The sequence below is a fragment of the Anolis carolinensis genome, chromosome 6 (assembly GCF_035594765.1).
Source record: "Anolis carolinensis isolate JA03-04 chromosome 6, rAnoCar3.1.pri, whole genome shotgun sequence".
Taxonomy (NCBI): Eukaryota; Metazoa; Chordata; class Lepidosauria; order Squamata; family Dactyloidae; genus Anolis; species Anolis carolinensis.
Genome location: NC_085846.1, coordinates 27,588,068 through 27,598,655, shown reverse-complemented (window position 1 = coordinate 27,598,655; position 10,588 = coordinate 27,588,068). Strand labels below are relative to the sequence as shown.

The 10,588-nt window shown below is 42.0% G+C and overlaps 1 protein-coding gene across 2 annotated transcripts in view; it reads left to right on the top strand.

Annotated features, from left to right (window-relative positions):
- The first annotated feature begins 2,656 nt into the window (after window positions 1–2,656).
- sp2 (Sp2 transcription factor) overlaps window positions 2,657–10,588 on the top strand; it is a 32,503-nt gene continuing 24,571 nt past the window's right edge. Inside the window, exon 1 of one of the 2 annotated variants that reach the window (XM_008113454.3) lies at window positions 2,657–2,786. The gene's annotated coding sequence lies outside the window, so the exon portion shown is untranslated. The remainder of the gene's footprint in view (window positions 2,787–10,588) is intronic. The other variant, XM_008113451.3, reaches the window with a different exon arrangement.

Sequence of the window (10,588 nt, the reverse complement as noted above, 5' to 3'; positions counted from 1 at the left end):
TTGAAAACATTGACTACAAAAATGGCTTGGATAATCCAGAGGCTTGGATAAGCGAGGCTTGGATAAGTGAGACTTTACTGTAGTTATGATAATTCCTCCACCTTCGCAGTTTTGACTTTTGCAGATTTGATTATTTGTGGATTTGATTTAAAATGTTAACTCACTGAATGTCTAGGTCTGCTGTGCAATTCTATAGTTGTCACGATGAAAAATATGATATATGGTTTGAATGAAATTGTATGAAAGCGACCTAATAATTTTGGAGACACCATTCTAAAATATTGAGTACTGCTATGGCAACATCATTAACTAAACCCATGGACTATAATTAAAAGTTGCTGAACTGCTGACATTGATAAGAACTGTGACAATGAATAACTGTTTAACTTTTGGGGAAAAACAACATGTTTACATTAATCATAGACAATAGCTCTTTTAAGTTAAGGAAATGTTGACAAGATGCCTTATGTTAAACCTTGTGTTGTCTTCTTTCTTATGTCATTGCCAATACCAATCAAGCAGAGTCAACATCTGCCTGGAAACTGAGATGGAGCCAAGATGTTTCAGGATGGAAGACGTCTATCATTCATTTACAACTTTGGAACAACATCAGCAAAATATTGCTATATAAGAGACCTTGTAACATTCCAAAAACTGTGACAGACAGCAAAGCTGTTCACCCGCCTCTCTGCTCCTTGGGAAGGAGAGATGGTGTACCTTGGGAATGGCAGATTTGCAATGGAATGCAGTCTGGACACTTTGGCCTTTTCTCAAGAGAAGAGAAACTGTGCGTTTTGGAGTCATGTTCTTTTTGGTGTTTTGGCGTTTTAGAAGTTTTGGTGTGTTGGCAGGTCTCAGGGAAAGCAGGGTTTAGCCTAACAGGTGTTCTTCACAGTGGAAGAATGGAGAAATTGTGATGTGTACATGAGGATGAACGCATATCCATGTGTGTGAATGTTGAGTAAAAATGCAACCACCCTTTGTCTGTTAGCCAATGTAACTGTTGTTTGTGAAGCCAATGTAGTGACATAGAATCTGTGTCTGTATATCTAAACATTGTTCTGTAAAAGTTCTGAAACCCTCTCACACTTAAAATTGCAATAAAATAATCTTTGTTTTAAAAGTATTCATGACATAGTCAACTTACTCTAGTCCAGTGTTTCTCAAACTGTGAGTTCCCAGGTGTTTTGGCCTACAATGCCCAGAAATCCCAGCCAGTTTACCAGCTGGGTAGTTGTGTGCTGTCCGGGCTGCATGGCCATGTTCCAGAAGCATTCTCTCCTGACATTTCTCCCACATCTATGGCAGGCATCCTCAGAGGTTGTGAGGTATATTGGAAAAAACTAAGCCAGGAAGGTTTATATATCTGTGGAAGGTCGAGGGTGGGAAAATGAACTCATGTCTGTTGGAGGCCAGTTTGAATGTTGTAATTGATCGCCTTGATTAGCATTAATGGCCTTGCCAGATTCACGTCCTGGCTTCTTCCTGCCTGAGTGAATCTTTTGTTCAGTTTACCAGCTATTAGGATTTCTGGGATTTGAATGCAAAAACATCTGGGAACACACAGGTTAAGAACCACTGGTCTAGTCATTTGTAGCGAGAACGTAAGACTTGTGTTGGAAAACTTAGAACTTGCTAGAGATATTGATTTATCGAAAGCTTGTGCATTCCTGAATCCACTGAAAACCTTTTTTAAAAATAGAATTAAAGTGCCAAACATTTACTTCTATGTAGAAAGTTTTAAAATGGACCTAGACCTGTTATATCTACCTACTGAAGAGTCAGAAATCCATCCTCTGTGCCTTCAATGTTTATTAGTACCACAATTTCTACATTTTAAATCTCTGGTAGTGCATTTACACCAGGCATGGCAAACTTGGGCCCTCCAGGTGTTTTGGACTTCCAACTCTTTGGACTTGAACTCCAAAACACCTGGAGGGCCCAAGTTTGCCCATGCCGGATGTAAACAATCTTTGCCTGATCTACACTGTGGAATTATTGCAGTTTGATACCAGTTTAATTGCTATGGCTCAATACTAGGCGATCCTGGGAACTGTAGTTTGGTGAGGTACCAGCACTTTTTGGCAGCCAAGATGAAAGACCCAGAAAACTACAATTCCAAGAGTCCCATAGCATTGAGCCATGGCAACTAAAGCGGTGCCAAGCTGTATTCATTCTACAGTGCAGAGGGCTTCCTAACATGCTGAAGGATTATCAAGACCAGGTGAGCCCAGGTGGCTCTTGGGGGCGGAGGGAAGTCAACCTAATTTTTCTATTGGCTTCTTGTCAAAGAATTCTCCTGCTTCCGACCAATCATAGGCCTTTGAAAATAAACCCCGCCCCTTCATAAAGCCCTGCGCGTCGGCCTGTTTGTTTGTTTCTTCTCTCTTCTCCCTCGCAATCCTTTCCTATCAATCCGCGGGAGGCGTGACGTCGTTCTCAACGCCCATTGGCGAGAGTTCAAATCAATCTCCAGTTCCGCGCAAAACGATTGGGCGTCAGCCTTGCGTCCGTCATTGTCAAAACCCTTCATTTCCATTGGTTCAAACGGGACACTCGAAGGAGAAGGCGACGATTGGCGGGGAGTGACGTCAATCGTGGCGGAGGCCTTTACGTGAGTCAAGATAAGTGAAGCTGATTGGTTACGCTCTAAACAGGTCGAGTAGGGATTGGCCATCCGTCAGAGGAATAGGCGGGCCTTGCAGGGCGGTGCCCGGGCTGCTGAGGAGGAGGAAGATGGCGCCGTGAGGGGGGTCCGAGCCGCTGCCGCCTCCTCTTCCCCGCCGGTAAGTGCGCCCAGCGGGGTGAGCTTGAAGCCCTGAGGAGGGGGAGGAGGTCCCGAGAGGTGGGAGTGGAGCCGCGAAGGGAAAAAAAGGAGGGCTCCGTGGAAAGGGAGGGGGGCCGCCAAGGGAGGGGGCCCGGCGCGCGCGAAGGGGACTGAAGCAACTGGGACCGGAAGGGGGCGGGGCCAAGCGGAGAGCCCGCCTCCTCGGGGACCCGTCAGAATAAAGCGGGCTTCGGGGCAGCCAGCGTGCCTAGGGTTCAAAGGGCAGCCAGCGAGGGGAAGAAGGAGCCCCGTCAAGACTCAGAGGAGACACGCATATCCACACAGCTGGACAAAATCCCACATTATTGGATTGGAGCTGTAATATATGGCAGTGTGGACACCGATAATCCAGTTCAAAGCAGATATTGTGGGATTTTCTGCCTTGATATTCTGAGTTATATGGCTGTGTGGAAGGGCCCTGAGTTTCTTACTGCTAGCCCTCTTCCTGTATCTTTTCATAAGGTCGAGTCCAGTAGGTGAAGCTTTTTGTAGAACACATTGAGGCTCGCTTATCTAAATGGCTTGGGACCAGGCTTTTTTTGTTTGTTTGCTAAGATTTTGGAATATTTGTATTTGCATATACAGTAGAGTCTCACTTATCCAACATAAACGGGCTGGCAAAACGTTGTTGGATAAGCGAAAATGTTGGATAATGAGGGTTTGAGGCAAAGGCTATTAAACATTAAATTATGTTATGATTTTACAAATTAGGCATCAAAGCATAATGTTTTACAGCAAGCCTGCCACTTGTTTGGGAGAGTGGCTGCACTTGTGTTGTTGTTGGGAGTGTTGAAAATATGTAAATGTGAGTAGATCAATAGATGCTGCTCTGGCGGGAAGGTAATAGCACTCCATACTGTCATGCCAGCCACATGATCTTGAAGGTGTCTACAGACAATGCTGGCTCTTCGGCTTAGAAATGGAGATGAACCCCACCCCACAGAGTCTGACTCCACTAGACTTAATATCAAGGGGAAACATTTACCTTTATTATATATTATATAGGAGCTGCTGTGGCATAGTGGTTTAAACCCTTGTGCCAGTTGAACTGCTGACCTGAAGGTTGACGGTTCAAATCCTCGAGACAGGATGAGCTCCTGTCTGTCAGCTCTAGGTTGCGCGGACATGAGAAAAGCCTCCTAGCTGTCACATCAGGGCATCCCCTGGGTAATGTCTCTATAGACGGCCAAATCTCTCACAGCAAAAGCGACTTGCTGTATGTTTCAAGTCACTTAGTATATGTATATATATATATACATACACATATATACTGTATATTAAAAAATAGTTGAACACATTTGTTATACAGCAGACACATAATATTCTATACAATATACAATACATCTCAAGTCGCTTCTGACACGATATATTACATGTAATATTACTAATAATATTGCAGTATAGTGGTATACTACAATATAATAATTTATAATACTAATATTGTGCTATTTTAATAATATAATATATTCTATATACATATAATATTGATAATATAATGTAAACAAATAAAATGCAATAATAATACAATGTAATATATAATAATAATGTAATATAATACTAATATATTAAATATAATGCCATTGATAATATATAATGATACACTGTTTTGTTATTGTATATTTTGATTTGTGATGTTTTTGATTGTGAGTCGCTTTGAGTCTTCATATGGAGAGATAAAGTGGAAAATGAATAAATAAAATATTCTATTTGTTGTCATAGAATCATAGAATAGTAGAGTTGGAAGAGACCTCATGGGCCATCCAGTCCAACCCCCCGCTAAGAAGCAGGAAATCGCATTCAAAGCACCCCCGACAGATGGCCATCCAGCCTCTGCTTAAAAGCCTCCAAAGAAGGAGCCTCCACCACGGCCCCGGGGAGAGAGTTCCACTGTCGAACAGCTCTCACAGTGAGGAAGTTCTTCCTGATGTTCAGGTGGAATCTCCTTTCCTGTAGTTTGAAGCCATTGTTCCGTGTCCTAGTCTGCAGGGCAGCAGAAAACAAGCTTGCTCCCTCCTCCCTATGACTTCCCTTCACATATTTATACATGGCTATCATGTCTCCTCTCAGCCTTCTCTTCTGCAGGCTAAACATGCCCAGCTCTTTAAGCCACTCCTCATAGGGCTTGTTCTCCAGACCCTTAATCATTTTAGTCGCCCTCCTCTGGACGCTTTCCAGCTTGTCAACATCTCCCTTCAACTGTGGTGCCCAAAATTGGACACAGTATTCCAGGTGTGGTCTGACCAAGGCAGAATAGAGGGGGAGCATGACTTCCCTGGATCTAGACGCTATACCCCTATTGATGCAGGCCAGAATCCCATTGGCTTTTTTAGCTGCCGCATCAGCTAAATCCACAGCTTTGGACTTCATTCAAATTTGTCAAACTATATGATCCTGTACTATTCTTTTCAACTAATTTACAATCAGATAATATTTTGAATTTAATTAAATGAATGACTGTGATTGAAAAAAATTAAATCTTTTTGATTTACCCCAAAGCCCCTTCTACACTTCCATATAATCCAGATTATCAAAGCAGATAATCCTCATTATTTGCTTTGAACTGGATTATATGAGTCTACACTGCCATATATTCCAAAGCAGATAATCTGGATTTTATATGATAGTGTAGAAGAAACCTATGGGCCCTTCCAGACAGGCCCTATATTCCAGGATCTGATCCCCGGTTTTCTGCTTTAAACTAGATTATATGAGTCTGCACTGTGAGATAATCTGGGATAAACAGAAAACCTGTGCCCTAAGGATTTATGCTTTTAACAAGTGAGCAATAAGATGATAGAAGTTGAGTATCCCTGATTCAGAATTCTTGGCACCAGAAGTGTTCAGGATTTTTTTGTGAAAGGGGGGGGGGGGTGTGATCAGAATTTGCATATAGATACCTAATGAGGTATCTTGTGATGGGACCTAGGTCTAATTACAACATTCTTTTGTGCTTCTTGTACATATGATAGTCTGCTTTAAGCACTTATGCTTTCCATGTAAAGTAGTAGTTCACCCCTATCCAGACAGCACTGAACCCAGCCAATGACGGATCTGGACCTAACTTCAATGATAGTACCTAACATCCCAAAACAAACAATGCCTTCTTCTATAAACCCAGGCACGACCAGGTCCCCAAGCTAGTCTGAAATAAAATCTACAGCACCTGGGATACTACAATAATTTCCCAACCAATAATTTCCCAACCAAATTGGCTTAGCGAACGAACCCAAAGGGTGCTCACCAATGCGTCGTCTTCATCATGGAAAGAAGTGACAAGTGGAGTGCCGCAGGGCTCTGTCCTGGGCCCGGTTCTGTTCAACATCTTTATTAACGACTTAGACGAAGGGTTAGAAGGCACGATCATCAAGTTTGCAGACGACACAAAACTGGGAGGGATAGCTAACACTCCAGAAGACAGGAGCAGAATTCAAAACGATCTTGACAGACTAGAGAGATGGGCCAAAACTAACAAAATGAAGTTCAACAGGGACAAATGCAAGATACTTCACTTCGGCAGAAAAAATGGAAATCAAAGATACAGAATGGGGGACGCCTGGCTTGACAGCAGTGTGTGCGAAAAAGACCTTGGAGTCCTCGTGGACAACAAGTTAAACATGAGCCAACAATGTGATGCGGCTGCTAAAAAAGCCAATGGGATTCTGGCCTGCATCAATAGGGGAATAGCGTCTAGATCCAGGGAAGTCATGCTCCCCCTCTATTCTGCCTTGGTCAGACCACACCTGGAATACTGTGTCCAATTTTGGGCACCACAGTTGAAGGGAGATGTTGACAAGCTGGAAAGCGTCCAGAGGAGGGCGACTAAAATGATCAAGGGTCTGGAGAACAAGCCCTATGAGGAGCGGCTTAAAGAGCTGGGCATGTTTAGCCTGCAGAAGAGAAGGCTGAGAGGAGACATGATAGCCATGTACAAATACGTGAAGGGAAGTCATAGGGAGGAGGGAGCAAGCTTGTTTTCTGCTGCCCTGCAGACTAGGACACGGAACAATGGCTTCAAAATACAGGAAAGGAGATTCCACCTGAACATCAGGAAGAACTTCCTCACTGTGAGAGCTGTTCGACAGTGGAACTCTCTCCCCGGGGCCGTGGTGGAGGCTCCTTCCTTGGAGGCTTTTAAGCAGAGGCTGGATGGCCATCTGTCGGGGGTGCTTTGAATGCGATTTCCTGCTTCTTAGCAGGGGGTTGGACTAGATGGCCCATGTGGTCTCTTCCAACTCTACTATTCTATGATTCTATGATTCTATACTATCTGAGCCTGATATTGCTTAGTTTCCAGTATGTAGCAAAATAAAAAGTCATATTGTATTACTCATCAAGATACTGTTGCAGGTTGGTGGGTTAATCAATATAGCCTCTGTCTCAGCTTTTGAACATTCTTGTAAAGGAAGTGGTGGCTTAACTATTCAAGTGCCAAACATTTAGGGAAGCGTTGAGTAAAGTGTTGTCATAAGGATTGATATAGCCCCCAAAGATATTTTTGCAGTCCTTCTCGTCTCTAGAATCTTAGATTGATCTTTTTTGCCAAAAAGAGGCAGGAAGGGAGGAGTGAATTACTGCTCCTGGAAGCCTCAAGATGCAAAAGTTTACCTTAAAGAAAATATGGCAAGACCTCTCTGTACTGTTGAACATCAAAAACGCCTATTTTTGTGAGCCTGAAGTATACATATGTGAGATGTTTTATTTTACTTTGGATGTCAATGCAGTACCCAGACAATCCTGGCACTTAAATGTACTTGCTAGACCTGCTACAGTTGCCCACGTATAATATCCAGCTTTGAAGATCAAAAGTAGCACCATACATTTGGGAGCAAATTGAAAACCAGTGTGGTTTGAATAAGACTGATAATGTACAATCTCAATAGTATGCAGCCATAAACAGCTGCCACATTTTGCACTAGCAGTAGCCTATGAACAATTTTCAAGGACAGCCCCATGTAGGATATATTACAGTAGTCTGATCAGGTGGTAATTAAAGCATGAACCACTGTGGTCAGATAGCTCCTTAGCAGCAGCTATATAGCCTTCTAGGAAGAATGCTGGATTTTGGGGTTAGAAAGATTTTCCAGAGGCAGTCCAAACAGGTTGCTTTCCTACAAACCAAGAGAACTTTTGCCTTGAGCTTCAGTTTTTCACTAATCTATCTCTGCAGTGTAAATCAGGAGTGGGTAGAGTGTAGGTTGTGGGTTCACAAAAATGGCCTCCTGGGAATCAACTTTTTAAAAATTCCAAAATGCCTTAAAATGATCTGTAGTAGGAGCGGATAACATCTGCAGCACTTCTGGAACCCACCAACGTTAAAATCAAATTTTGTAATTTAAAAAATGTATTTGAAAGCTCAATAATTATAATTATAATAATTTATTTCATACCCGTCTCTCCTCAAGGCTCGAGATGGGGCACAACACATTTCAAAACACATAATTATGAAACATTATGTAAAATACCTATATTAAAATATATTTCTGTGAAATACAAATATTAAAATACATAAAGCAAAGATTAAAATGCAAAAAACACAAGAAATTTGTTTATAATTCATCGTTAAATATTGACTGGATAGCCCTGTCTCCTAAATTCCAGCATCTGATTTTGCTGTCAGAGTTCTTCCGGCAGAGTTCTTCCTGGAGCAGCTAATGAAAAGGTCCTCTGTGTGATGGTCGCCATTTGGGTTCTGGCTGGCTTGAATAGATGCTCCCCAGAGGACCTCAGTGTGTGGGGTGGATGGTATGGGAAAATGCAATCTTGTAGATAACCTGGATCCAAACCATGTAGAGCAGTGGTTCTCAACCTGGAGTCTGCAGATGGTTTTGGCCTTCAACTCCCAGAAATCCTACCGTGTTTCCCCGAAAATAAGACAGTGTCTTATATTAATTTTTGACCCCAAAGATGCTCTAGGTCTTATTTTCAGGGGATGTCTTATTTTTCCATGAAGAAGAATTCACATGTATTGTTGAACAAAAAATGAACATTTATTATATACTGTACAGTGGTTGTCATCACAAACCAACATAACCAGACAAACTGTGAATCCTATCAAGAATTTCTTGTTACTACCATTATTTCCATGTATAACACGCTATCGTACATACATTTACCGATCCTGCATGTTCTGGTGTTCTGTTCAGTGGGCATGCTTCCAAACAAAAACTTTGCTAGGTCTTACTTTCGGGGGAGGCCTTATATTTAGCAATTCAGCAAAACCTCTACTAGATCTTATTTTCTGGGGATGTCTTATTTTAGGGGAAACAGGGTAACAGCTGGTAAACTGGCTGAGTTTTCTGGGAGTTGTAGGCCAAAAACATCTGGGGGGACCCCAGGTTGAGAACCACAGATGTAGAGCTTTAAAGGTTAAAAGCAACACTTTGTACTTTGCCCAAAAACTAGTTGGCAATCAGTGGAGTGACTGTGGTATAAATGTAATATGCCCATTCCTGGATGTTCCTGTAACTAGTTTGGCTATCATGTTTTGAATTAATGGAAATTTCTGAACTAGGTACAGAGGTAACTCCATGTAAAATGTATTGCAGAAGTCCAACCTTGAGGTTTCCAGTGCATGCACTATCAACTTAAGGGGTCTAGGAAGAGCCCAAATAATTCCTTCATGTTCCCTAAAGAGCATTTTGGGGAAATTGGTTTGTTTTGCAGTTGGGGTGCAGCTAATGCTACCTGTGCCTTCCACAGTTGCCTACACCAAAATAGAAGATTCAGGACTATGATAAGCTTCTTAACCTCATTGCAAAAGAAAGCTAGAGCTACCGACTATCATATTGATGACATTTGACTGCAAAGCTCTGGGTGATCTCCCCTACTATACTTTGATATAGAGCAAAAAAAAGTATAATGGGTAGTATTGAGCCTTGTGAGACCCCACAGGCCAGTAACTAGAAGGATGAACAAGAGTCCCTCATCACCACCCTCTGGGAAGAGTCAGCCAGAAATGGCTGTCAGAATGACTCCTGTGAAATCCCATATCAGCTATACGATCCAGAAACGTAGCAAGATTGATGGTTCTGAACTACTGAGAAGTCCAGTAGAACTCCAAGGATATTCTCCATCTGCCCAGTTCATTAAGCAAAGCAACTAGAAAGGGTTCTGTCCAGGAGCCGTTCTGAAACCAGACTGGAATGAATTTAAGTTAACATTTAAATCTGTGAATGTCTGGAGTTGTACTGCTTCCCCCTGCTGTAAGATCTTACTTTAAAATTGGATTTGAGAAACTGGTTAATAATCTCCATTGGGGTTGGCATACAGTGAAGGTCTCTTTCAACAATAATTGTTTGACAGGTTCTTTTGGAAGAGTTGCTTTCCTTTCAAAGAAGCATTTAGAACCCCATGACCTCTTGAGGCAGGTTTAATCAGCCAGGATGAACATGGGTCAAATAAGCTCACTTTTCCAAACAGCATGTTGATCTCATCATGTAGAACAAATTGAACCTATCCATCAAGAGTAGACAGGTGTAGGCCTCACTTACCTTCCCAGACTCTGATTTGGACTCCAGATCAGAATAGTTATAAAGTTAATGTAGAAAATTAGGAAGAAGTATTGAACATTAACGAAGAAATTATGACAAAGGCATAATCTGATAGGCATTGAATTGTGGCTATAGGGTCACAAGGGCTAACAACCCGAACAACACTGCCACAAAATTTAATTGCTAAAATGCCAAAGTCAAAATATTATCTGAATTTAAGCTATTTGGCCAGAAATGAAAAGAATCTAATAGGCACAGGATTATATATTTT